The following is a 12,759-nucleotide window of genomic DNA, read 5'->3' on the forward strand; positions in this document are numbered from 1 at the left end:
TTTCAGCCATAAAAACACAGCTTGAAGCTGGGACAGGGCGTCAGAGCAGTACTTGATGCCCTAACTGAGAAACACAAATGTCAAACCCCAATCCTTCAGGGCCAGCTGCACCAGCATTAGCAGGTTTTCCCAGATGATCCAGCTGCTTGCCCACAGGGACACCTCAAAGCCTCTCCCTCTCACTAGGAAAATTTAACTCCAGCTACTCCCCCCTCCCAGCATAAGCCCCGAGGCAGGATTAGCTTCACCTGGCCCTAGCACAGAGACACGAGTCCCACCACCGCCTTCGTTTCCACGCAGCACTGGCGCAACTCGCTGCCTGGGTGGACCCAGGTAGTGGTGGGAAGGGGACAGAAAGTCTCCAGAAGTACGGGCGCCAGAAGCAGCAAGGAATTGGCACCCTGCATGCAGGCCGAGGTCTGTATGAGGTTTTACTCCCCCACTACAGACACAGCCTGGCATTAGCGTTCCCCATCTCGTCAGGGCGCTTGAAAGGAGAGAACGCAAAACACACCTCTCTCCTCCTGCGCAATCGAACGCGAAGGCCGGATCTCAGGGGGGGAATGGAAATGCTGCCAAACTCATTCCTCTGCCTGCCTTCATGCTCCAGAACCCATCTCCTCACCCCACAGCAAGAGAGAGAAAGGGTATCCCCCCACACACACCTTTTAAATTGCCTTTCCTAAAAAGGAAAAAAAATTCCTTAAACAAATGGCAGCAAATCCCAGTGTGGCGCAGCACAATGGGCAGCTCAGTCCTGCCCAGGGGGAGGGGGAGGCAGGGGACCTTCACGACTAAATAAATTCAATTTGCTCGTTAAGAGGGGGGTTGGGGAAGGTTAGGTGGAGGGTAGCCTTGGTTATTCACTTCCCCCAATTAACATTCCAGCAGCACTGCTCCGCTTTCTAGGAACAATAACTTTTTCGGCAGGGGAGAGGGGGGGAAGTGATGCTCATGGGGGCATTAGATGGCCCTGTAGAAAGGGGACACATCCATGCCTTAACAGGGAACGAGTTATGTATTATGGGGACTGCTAAACAAAACCAAGAATAAATAGAGATCTAGCCTCCGTAAAAAGAACCTGCAAAATAAAACCCCTCACGTCCCTAGACCAAGATTATTTGCTTTTGCTGCTGTTCTAAATATTTTCTGCACAGGCCTTGGCAACAGAAAAAGAGGCGGCTTGTAGCTGGTTTGTTTATAAAAGGTCTCCAAATGCAGGGTAATTAAAAATATTTAGACCAGACTGTGAGCTGCACCAGCTCTGCAGCCTTCCAGGGCCCCAGGCCCATCTACAGTGGCTGCGAATCTGAACTGCCCATGTTACAAAATAAACCAAAGTCTCACCCTCTGCACCTTCTGCTTAGCTCTCCCCTTCCACCAGCATGGGAACTACAGGTGCAGAAGCGCATCTGGCCAAGGAAGGCCTGTGGACCAGCACCATGACTTGCAGTAACAGGGGAGGACCTTACTGGATCACTTCTGCCACGACTGGTGAGGAAGGAGCCATTTTCCGGTTTGCTGTTCTAGGGGCCAGGCCTCCTGAGAAATACACATGGCCATATCACACTCCTCTCCTCTCCCATGGTCTTCCTTCTGCCCCTGGGAAACTCCTGGGCCCCTTAGAGGCCTGCCCCTCAAGCCACAACAGAAAGTTACTCACTTGTTTCCTTCCTCGGATGAAAATCTGCCTCTTCTTGGCTTTGTCATTAATTTTCTATTCCAGAATAGTGTTTACAGAGCACTGGAAGCTCCCGCTTGCTCTTGCAGCTTCCTGAATGCTCCAACCAGGAAGGGTGCTGCTCTATGTCATCTAGCCTTGGAAACGCGAGTGCTGCGTGCGTGTGTGCGTGCAACAAACGCACACAGAAAATGAGGAGTGCAAACCAAACCCAACCGCAGTCACTTACCAGCAGGAAACAAAAATGCCAGTCAGGCTTTCTACACGCTACTGGGAAATATCCTCCAGGCCCTAAACAGAATATCCATAGTGAAAAACCTCCTCAATTTCCCTGCTCCTTGGTTCATCAGGTACAGCTTGCCACCCAAGCCCGCAGCTGCTCACCTGTGAGGGATAACGACTTGCCCACTCTTCTCACCAAGCTTGGAGAGACAGGAGGGCTCCTGGGCTCTGCAAGGGAAGCCTGATATCAAAGCTGTGCGTATCGCTGTTTCAAGTGCCATGAACCTGAAAAGCATGTGCTTGCCTTTCTAAAACTGAAAGCAATCAACAAAAATGAACAGGGCCATCAATACCCCATGGATATACGTGTTCGTGCATATCTATTTCATTACTCTATGATTTTAAAAGATTCTCATGAAAATCTAGCCCAAACAGACAGATGGCCAGAGCTCAGCATTCCCAGTTACCACATATAAGTAATAAAAGTGTACCTAGAAGCAGGATCCTTGCTCATACACATAGCTGGACAGACACCTCCTTGGAGGGAAGTCAGGCATCACTGCACATTAAACTCAGTTAAATGCATGCCTATGGGGTATGGCCATGTGTAACTTGGGAAAGAAACACATTATGCTCTGCTCTATTGTGTCTGGATCTAAAAACAGTTAGTTTCACCCTCTAAGCATTAAATCAGTTTAAAAGCCTCAGGAGAACATGCACAACTAACAGTACTCACTAAAATGAAGTGCACCTCTGCCTATCTATCGGTCTAGTGCTTAACTGCAATCAGCTTGAACAAGGTTATATCATTTTGAACAGAAGTAAGGCAATGTCCAAAGATCCTCCAATTACTTAATACAGTCATCAGCAATACTTAAGTTGAAGGCTTGCAGTTTCACACTCAGATCCTGAGATGATGAGACAGCTTGCTGATTTACCGGGCAATATATATTCAAGGCAAATGGGTCTTTGTGCTGGAGAAAGTGATAATACCATCTCTCAGGGAGAAGATGGAAGAAATAGTGGAAGGCCTGCACCTACCTGAAAAGGTGCCTCTTCACAGGCTCAATGTAAAAAAAATTAGGAAGGCCATATCAATCAATATCATCTCAACAAGGCACTTGGCAATGGCAAACCAGAACCAAACACACCCCATATAAGGTTAGCCAGAGATCTGAAAAAAGGCGGGTTTGTCTTAACTTTTAGTAGATGTGTCTAATGCTCCTCTTGCTTCTTACCTTAAATTCTCCCCATCTGTGAAAATGGGATTGGCAATAGAAGGGAAGTTCCCAGGGAAGTTCTGTGGTTTCGTGCATTCCTGCTGGAGCATCATGAGGTTTAATCACTGCAATACAGCAGTGCAAAGGACTTGGTGCTTTATTACCCCAAGCAAAGGTCTGTAGTCAGAATGAATCCCCTCTCAAACCAGCACCAGGCACAAGGACTCTATTTTCTTTATTCTTTTGGCAGTCAATGCTCTGTCCTACCACCTGAGCAGCCACTGCACATTCTATTGCTCTTGAGCTGATGCCACAGATGCTCACTGCAGGTACCTTAAATGACCACAAGGAACAGTAAATGATGGTTTGAACAAAAAATGAAATGAAACAGCTGATTTCACTGGATTTGCACTTGACTTTCAAGCCTGAAAAAAGAACCCACCCATAAAAACAGAGAGACCAGCTATTCAAAAGGAAAGATCCCTGCCAGAGGGAAAGAAGCATGAACACATAACAGGCTCAGAGTGCTCTCTCCTCCAGCCCTGGCCCCAAGTACCACAGTCCAGGCACGTGTCTCCTCCTCACTATGCAGTGCAGTTACTGCTACAGTTGAAAACAAGAGTAGTTGAACAAGGGTCTAGGTCCAGCATGGTCATACCAGAGTCCCTAACTGAAGCCTGATACCTTGTCCCTCCCCAGTACTCAGATTCCTCCCTCTTCTCCCCAGGAGATAATAGGAGCCTAGTCAATGGTGTCAAGACCCCATGAACCCATGGGGGATTTGAGCACACAGAGGGTCATTCCAGAACAGCGGCTTTCATTTTTAATTCCTCTTAAGAGTCCAAAAGCTTAAGAATTCTGAAAGCATTCATGAGGTAGGTTATTTCTACTGTCTGGAAGAATGAAGACCCAGAAGTTGAATGTTGTCATGCTGGTAGCATCAGAAGAGCTATTCTCTTTACCTTGGAAGACGATCTCTGTAATAGCCAAAGAAAACAGGTGAAAAAAACCTCACTTGCTCAAAAGCATAATTCTGGCTTTTAACTCCTTGCCACTCAGTCAGCCATAACCTGGGTCTTAGTACACGTGTTGCTTGGCTGCTTGGAGGCTTCAGCAAGGACAGATTCAGAAGACTGGTGGCGAGCGTATTCCTTGTCATGGAATGAGGCATCAAGAGTTCCATGCGCAACCATGCACCACACCATTCCTAAACCCACAGCTTCCTTCCCCACCCCTCCTCCTACAAGGCAGCAATCTCAGCAAGGCTGCAGGTCTCAGAGTTGTAGATCATTGTAACACAGTCACTCTGCCACCACTGCTTTGCAGCTATTAGTCTTCTGCTGTGATTAGACTCTGGCTGGAGATGTCACTGAAACAGCAAGGAGGAAAAACAGCTTTCCACAAGTGATAGGCAAAGACATCTAAATAGTCAATGTCAGGCCAGTGCAGAAAGAGGTAAATCTGCTTTTCTTTCCAGGAGACCTGACTACCCAATTGGGGCAGTCTCCAAGGACACCTTACTCTCTGTCAAAGCCTGAGCTATTTCTGCCTCCGGAAAGACTCGCTTGTAGAGATAGGCTTTTCTTTCTGAAGCCTTCAATCTAGCCTTTAACTAAATAAAATACAAGGGTGATGAAGTGAGATGAACAAAATGCTAACCCCTCAGTCAGACTGCCTCCCCTGTCATCAGGGCGCTCCTCTTGCCAACACATTCCTGGCCACTGCTGAGGCCCCACCACTTCCTCTTCCCTCCTCAAGTTGCTCCTGGTGATGCAAATCCATCGTCTTTGTTTCTATTCTTGGAGTAAAAACAGAACCAAAGTAAATACCAAAACAGCTCTTAGGTTTCAGGGTCCTTTCTTTTTCCATCCTTCCAAACACCAGCAAGGCTGTTGTTGCCGTCAAAGCTAGGTGACATCCGACCCCAGACTTCATCTCATTCCCACCCAAAATGCTCTGCTTAATCTTCAGCCTCCGACATCCCTTTCGAGATTATGACCAGCTCTTTCTTCAAACCTCCACTTCCCTGTGCTCCTTGGGAGGTTTCAGACATCACCGCAGGTCTCTTGGCAAGCAAGAGAGCCCACAGAGAGCCTGCCTAGCACTCCGATGACGGCAGAGAGCTCTCCTTTCCCCCACACCCCTTGCAGCAGGCTGGAGATAGGTCCCCACCAGGCCCGCTGCCCTCTGCTCTTGTCTGTGCCCAAGGAGCTGAACCAGCTCCAGTCTGCACATTAAGAGACCTCGGGCTGGCTGGTGTGGTCACACATGCCTGGGTGGTAGGCACACAGATGAATATGCACGGAGGGGGAAAGGAGACATGCATGGCAACACAAATTAGAAATATCATCTCCCCCATACATGCCAGTTGTAAGAGATGCCTGTGAAGCAGGGTTATAGCCATCCTGCCATATCACACTGGCAGGGGGAAGCTACTCGTGCAGAGGAAAGGCCAGGGCTGAAGAACAGCTCTGCAGCTGCCAAGCTCCCATGGAAGCTGCACGCTGCATATGCACAAGGGACAGGTAAGCCAATCTTCTTCACCAGAAAAAGCTCCATTCAGATATAATTTCAGGTCTGTAACAACATCCCCCACTGCCACTTGCTTCCTAGTTGAGGTTCGACAAAGGTAAGCAGACAGCAAACGCTAAATTAAAAGCTGGAAACCTGAGTTCCTGCTGCACAGAGCACAGGCTGGCTGCAGGGGAGGCAGTGGGATGAGCCCATTCTAGATGAAATCAGGGGATGTGTTGGCATATTCCCCACCTTAATCGCTCATTTTGAAAAGCTGATGGCAGCAAAGGGGCCAAGCCTCTATGCCAGGCACAGCTTCAGGGAAGAGCAGAAATACAACCCAGCACAGACCTGCAGAGCCCAGACAATATTCTTTTATGATTAAAGGCCAAATGTGACCGCTGCCCTCCCAGTCCTTCCTTGCTCTGTTCAGACAAGGTGACTGCCCAGTACTCCGGAGCTCTGACAGTTTTCCCCAGGCTCTCAGTTGTGAGGAGGAGAGCATGAGGATTTGAATGCTGGGTAGAATTCAGACCTTTCCGGTGACAGAAAGGATGGATAAAACAAAGCCCTTTCTCCAGAGATGGGAAGAAGAAAAGTTCAAACAGCCCAAGTTGCTGCTGCTCAGCTTGAAGTACCGGTGTGCAGAAGCACAGTACTGGAGAGACCTCTTGCAGCACACAACTGCTACTACACTCACACCCCACCGCTCAACACCCACCCCACATCCTGAGCACAGAGCATCTCTTGGTGCTGTGCAGCTTCTAAGAGAAAAGGCTAGCTCTACAGCACACTGCTGATTTATTCTGTGCATCCCCAAGCAGGTGGACCTGGTAAGGGTGGCAAGCATCACAGCATCCAGCTCAAGGCATCCAGCACACAAAATGCTACCTATAGATAGCCACTATGGTAATTTGCTCCCAGTTCTGCACCTGAGTCCACTTGCCAGATCCTTGAGTCTATATGAAGCCACAGTGGCATCCAGAAGGGTCCTATTCAGGCACAAGCATCTCTATGCACGCATTTACTCACAGGGAAAGTATGCTAAAGCATTTAAGCCTCTGGCTGTCAAGTACTTTCTCTTTTGACATTCACCAGTAACTAATGACAGGCGTTTTGGGGCTGGTATTTTTCAAAGACCTGCACCATTTGCTCAAGAACATGGGGCACTTTCCTTCCTCAGACCAAGATGACCCAAAAACCTGTAGATCATGAGCTCAGAGTTGTCAAAGAACAGACTGCAGCAAACAGATGTGCTGTCCGATATCTGGGGAAGCCGCAACAAGAGAGCTCAAGAGGAAGAGCAGAGGAGCAGACCTATCAAGGGAACCACAAAGAAAGGTCTGCAAGAAGAGGTGAAGAGGTTCTATGGACACTGGAGAAAACACTGGATGTGATCTAAACCTGACCTGAGCAGTGGCCAGGCTGGGATATGAGGATCTAAAATCACAATCATTCTCGCTGGCAAACCAAGAAATGAGAAGAAAGAAATCAAGATGACAAAAATACTAGACTGTGCACTGTGGGTCTAGTAAGAACAACTTCTGGCAACTGGGACGACTCTGGCTAGAAGCAGAGAAGAAGGACCTGGGGTAGCAGACATGTGGCCAGTGTCACCATTACACACAGCTGTTGAGAAGGCAAGGTCAGTGAAAGGCAAGCAGAGCAGGCATGCTGTGGAAAGACACATTCCTGCCCAACCAGAAACTGTGCCCACCTCTCCCAGGCCCTGGCAGCACAAGTGTTCACATACTCAGAAGAATGAGCCATCCAAAAACGTTTGCTTTTTCACATGGCAGTGACAATTCTGAATGCTCTGTTCTGCTCATTCTTCTCCAGGAGTTTTTCTGGGGAATAGAAAAATCAATGGGCTGAAAGCGAAGAACCTGTAAGCAACAATGTCTGAGCCCTGGCCATTCAACCTGGTGCAGTTTGAGTGCTTATTAGCCCGACCGCCTCTTCCAGCCCGCAGACTCCTTCCAGCTCTCCAGCCAGTGCGGTTTAGTGTCTGAATTGGGATTTCAGTGGATGCAACAGGTTGTGAACAGCCCAACAGCACATGTTTACTCCTGCCACTCTTGCCAGGGAGGGCCAGAAGGCAGGACTGGTTGGACACCTGATGGCTGTAACTGAAGTCATCCCCTGCTTACCTGTCATCACTGAGAGTCGGATCTGGCCTGCAGCACTGACCAGAAAATCCATTAAAATTTCATGTTGTGAGCCACCAACTCTGCCTCAGAAGAAATATTCTAACCCATGAAACAACATTTTAAAGCATTTTAAAATAAGCATTTTCTTCTTTCACACAAAATTTAAATACCACAGGACGCAGCATACATTTTTAGAGTCTAGCTCTGAGAAATGGAGTAAAATTGGAAGTTGGCAAAGGACCTCAACTTTCTTCCTATCCAGTCCCAATACTTTTGCCATTTCAGTTTGTGCATTTTGATGCTCCTTTCCCAGAAGCAAAATGCTAAAGCATCAGAGGCTGGAAATTAAGTTCTTTTTCATGTACCACGTTGTCATATGTTCCCTCCACCACTTTTGATGTGGCCCCAAGCCTGACTGGCTTACCCTCTCTCAGCGTCTGTGTTTTATTCACAGGTACCACCATGTGGGCTGCACACAACTGATTCCAGACAGCTCCTTAGCAATGCAAAACCAGCAGAGGGAGCAAACACTGTGGGTTTGCAGGGAAATTTAGGTGGTTTTTAATTATGGTTATTATATTTTGAATCTAGAGGATATTTCCCAGTAGTTTGCATAAAGTTCTTTGGACAGGCCCCAGTTAAGACCAAAAGCAATATGCAATATGCATCCTCTCTTATAACAGCCTTGGAAAAATAGCATACAGTTTGCACTAATATCCAACCTGCAAAATGGCAGAATTCAAATCAAAACCAAAGTAAAATCTGTCTCTCAGCAATAAACATCTTTCAGATTCAGATTCACAGGGATCTGTGGCTACTACTTGCTTATTTTAAGGCACCTTCAGAGACTATTCTCTCAAATCACTGAAACACTGCCCATCAGTTGATCTCAGATTGCTTGCAATAAACAGGAGAGAAGTCCTGCAGATGATTTACAAGTCCAATGCATTTTTGCCCTGTATTAGGTATTTGATAAATATAAATCAGTGAACAGGTTTAAAAGACAACTGTCAAGTACTTTTCCTTCAAAAAAAAAAAAAAAAAACACACCTCTTTGCTACATCAGCATTCACCACTCTCATTCCTCAGGAGAAAGGGAACGCACACTCCCTTCTTGCCTGAGGGCTGCTCCCCAAGACCAGAACAGCGCTGCTGGTGAAGGCTAGTATGTGCTACCCAGCTGCACACACGTCACACAACTGGTCATCGTGTGTGCCCCACCGCCTTCAAGATGCTTTTAGCTTTCCAGCTTTGGGAGGAGGAAGACTGCTGTGGGGAGGGAGGATTTGCAAAGGAGGAGACTGAAGAAGCATGCTGTTCTGCCGTATCAGTACATCACGTGTGCTCAGCTAACAGTCATACTCTCCCCCCCTCACTTCTCCTACTTAACTTTTTACTCCTAAGAAGGGCTCAGTTAGTGTTTGCAAGCGTTTGGGAATTACATTTTTTGCCATATGTCAGTGCTGACCCAAAATGATAAAAGATGGAACAGCAATTAAGCTCTCCCAAACTTTGGATGGACTGCTCCTTTGCAAGGCAATTAAACTTCCTGCGCCGTGGTGCGTTGCGTGGTTACTCCCTGCTTTCACACGGGATCTTCTCCACTACTGCCAACATCGCTCTTAGAGCTTGTAAAATGTCAGCGTGCTGGATCACCTTAAACTTTCCACATTAACATGCTGGTTTTCAGAGCCAGCTTTGGACACAAGCACACACTGACTGTGGGCACAGGCTTCTTCAGCCATCTCCACAGGCCAGCACGGGCATAACCAGGTCAGCTGAGAACGCCAGAAACATGTGTCTCTAGCTTAAACATGACAGAGGCAGCTCCCGGACTTTGCCCTGTTCACGTAACCTCTGTAATGGGAGGAAAATTTATGACTGCGCTAGTATTTTCTGAAAGGAAAATAAATTCTGCCTGTCGTCTGCTCTCCCCTTGCTGTGAAATATCACAGCGGTTCAAAGCACTAGGCTGACCAGTGCAACCCCTTGCTCTCCTACGGAGCTATAAATTGTCCCAGTGGGCCCGGTATTTATCTTTGCCATTCACACCTGCATACATTACACGGGCTGTCATTCATGGTTTGATCTGGAGACGGATGGATATTTCTGAGCCTGCAACAGCCACCTTGGTAATTTTCTCCTGGCTGCTCTTCCAGCCAGTCTGCCTCTTCTCCCTCTCTTTTCATCTCCTTGTCACTCCCCATCTCGCCGTTTATCTCCCTGTCACTACAACACAGGTCCTTTTTTTCCCAGTGTCACTTGCTATCACACAACCCATGCCCAATTCACCAGCTTTTCTCCCACCCTGAAAGGTTGTCAATCTCTGCCCATCTCTCTTGCAAAGGCAGGCAGGCAATTTAACACACATGCACAACTGTGCTGCTGCTTTGAGGGGCAGACAAACAGGACGCAGCTCGGTCCCAGTCTCTCATTGCAAATATGCACCCACACAACACATCTGGCAGCAGCAGTGCACTTAAAAATTCAGCTGTGAACTTACAGTCCCAGGAAGGAACAAGGGAAAATCACAATCCCCAGGACAAGAGGTGGATTCAGGAGCTACGTACAGCTTCACAGAGGCAAAATTTTAGAGAAAGCAATTCTCTGAAAGCAGGAGGCCAAATCCATCGTGCTTGTAGTCATCATAGCGATGAGCCTGCAAGCCACGAGAAACCAGCTGTGCATCACAGAAAAATGCCAGCTCCAGGGGCCTCCCCGACACCCAACAGTGGCGCTGGGCATCACGGCCCAGCTCCATCCCAACAGGTTGTCAGCATTTCTGGCAGTCTGGCCAGAAATTGATATTTGGATTGATTTTCTTTTTTCTACTCTTGCAGACAAATTCCCCACTGAGCGCAACAACCAAAGAAGAATTTGGAAGTTAAGTGTAAAGTACCAGCTGAACCTGGTTCAGGAATCAGAAGCATTAGTCTGATATTCATAAACCATATAGATGTGGCTCCAGTAAAAATAGGAGTTCCAGTGACCTGCGTTTTGGACATTTAAAACAGACAAAATACAACTTCATATATCTTCCCGAAAATTACCTCCAGATTCCCCCTATGAACAGATAACCAGCACAGCATGTTGGCTGTTAACATTAAGCAATGCTCCCCCTCCCAAATGTTAGAATCACATTTGCATGAGCAATAGATCAAAAACTCTTCAATCTAGCAAGGTGCCTCTCATGCCTATTGCCATAGTATCCGAGAGCAGATGCAAATGAAACAGGGGAAAGTGCTTTATTTTTCTCTACTTCAGAGATGTTTAGAATACAGCACAACATCCTGACATGCCAAGATCCATCTTTTCATGCGTTAAATACAGTGCAGAAAAAGGAGGTTTGGGGTGAACACTGAGTTAGACTGCGTTTGTCTGTCTCTTCTCTACACAGCCATTTTCCTGGAATGCCATAGCAATACCTTTGAGACATCTAACCCTTTCCCAGATTTGGATGAAACTGTCCGACACACACTCAAAAGCCCTGGGGAAGGGTGGAGCTGGGAGGGACTATACAGAATAAACCTCCATTCATCAGGAAAGCAAGCTAAAAATGTTATTACACAAAGGACAGTGCTTCTGCTCAGAAACTCCAGGCCTGAAGCAGCCTGTGCTCTGCCCACAGGCCAGACAGGAACAGGCCTACCAAAGCTGGCGTGCAGAGAGTCAGCGAGTGCTACAGAGAAGGCGGGGAAAAAGATAATTATTTGCCCATCTCACGTCTGTTGCAAGCAAGCTCTCGGAGGCATTTGCATTCATAAGCATCAGAGCACCAAAATTTGATATCAAATGCCCAAGGCGCCTAATAAATTCCTAGATTGTGTTGAGGAATTTTCCCCTCTCCTAGCGGCAGAGACACAGCAGAGTGTGAAACAGCCCGGAATGGAACTATGCCTTGTTTGGGGAGGGTAGTGCTAACCAGGACAGGCACAACCCTATGGTCTAATTCAGTTTTCAGAGAGAAATGACCACTGTTGCTCAGAGATACAGCTGTCTCACCTGCACTTTGTGGTTTAGAGAACTGCAGTCCCCCAAATGGGAAACAGATGCCAAGAGGTGCCTTGCGCCAGCCTGCAGCGCCCAGGGAGCCGCTCTGCACCGAGGGCTCGGTGGAGAGGGCAACGGGAGGGGATCTGACCCGAGCGGCGGTGCCAGGGCCCAGCCTTGCTTCGACCCTGTAGCGGCGCAGGGCTGATGCCGAAGGGGAGCTCGCTGCAGCTCCCAGCTCCCCTCAAAACCCAGCAAGGGCGGCTTTCAACTGAGGGACGCTGCAAGGAAGTCTCCCAGCGACCTTTGGCTGGCAAAGAAAAAACCTTAGTTGACCCTGACTCTTCCCCGGAGAGGCCCTCCCACCTCCCCCACCTGACAAGTCCCTCTGCCCCCCTCCAAGCAAAGCAGCAGCATTGCCCTACGGCAAACAGCACAAAAGATCATTTCTGCCAGCTCTGAACGGGCACAGCATCTCAGCGCCGCTTCACACTCTGCACTGCAACAGCAGCGCGCTCGCCCTATGGCCTCAAGCCCAAACCGCCTCTGTAGGCGCATCTGACCTAGCTCATCTGATTTACGCTGCTTGCCACAGAGCTACTGCTTCCTTTTTGGCTTTGGGAGCGCGAGATGTATTGCACTGCCCATGTAAACCACCATGAATTCTCTCTTCACCAGCCCAGCTTTGAGCGATTCCCGTAAAGCTGCCCTCTCTAATTTGTATGCACAGGTGAGGTTTCCCTTTGCTTGGCAACGTGAAGAATAGACCCTGTAGCACGCTCTCCCTTTCCTAAGGCTTCAGAGCTTTTATTACAGACACTACAAAACATTTACTAGGACACTACAAGCTACTGTTCCAATTCAGACTGCACTTGTCAAATAAACGAGCAGAGTACATTTTGTCAGGCTCTGTTCTTGTTTGTTTATTAGCATTACTGTGTTGGTTCACTCCCGTACTAATTTGCAAAGCTGAGTGATTCAC

This window comes from Apteryx rowi, unplaced genomic scaffold (assembly GCF_003343035.1).
Source record: "Apteryx rowi isolate R43461 unplaced genomic scaffold, aptRow1 scaffold_494, whole genome shotgun sequence".
Taxonomy (NCBI): domain Eukaryota; kingdom Metazoa; phylum Chordata; class Aves; order Apterygiformes; family Apterygidae; genus Apteryx; species Apteryx rowi.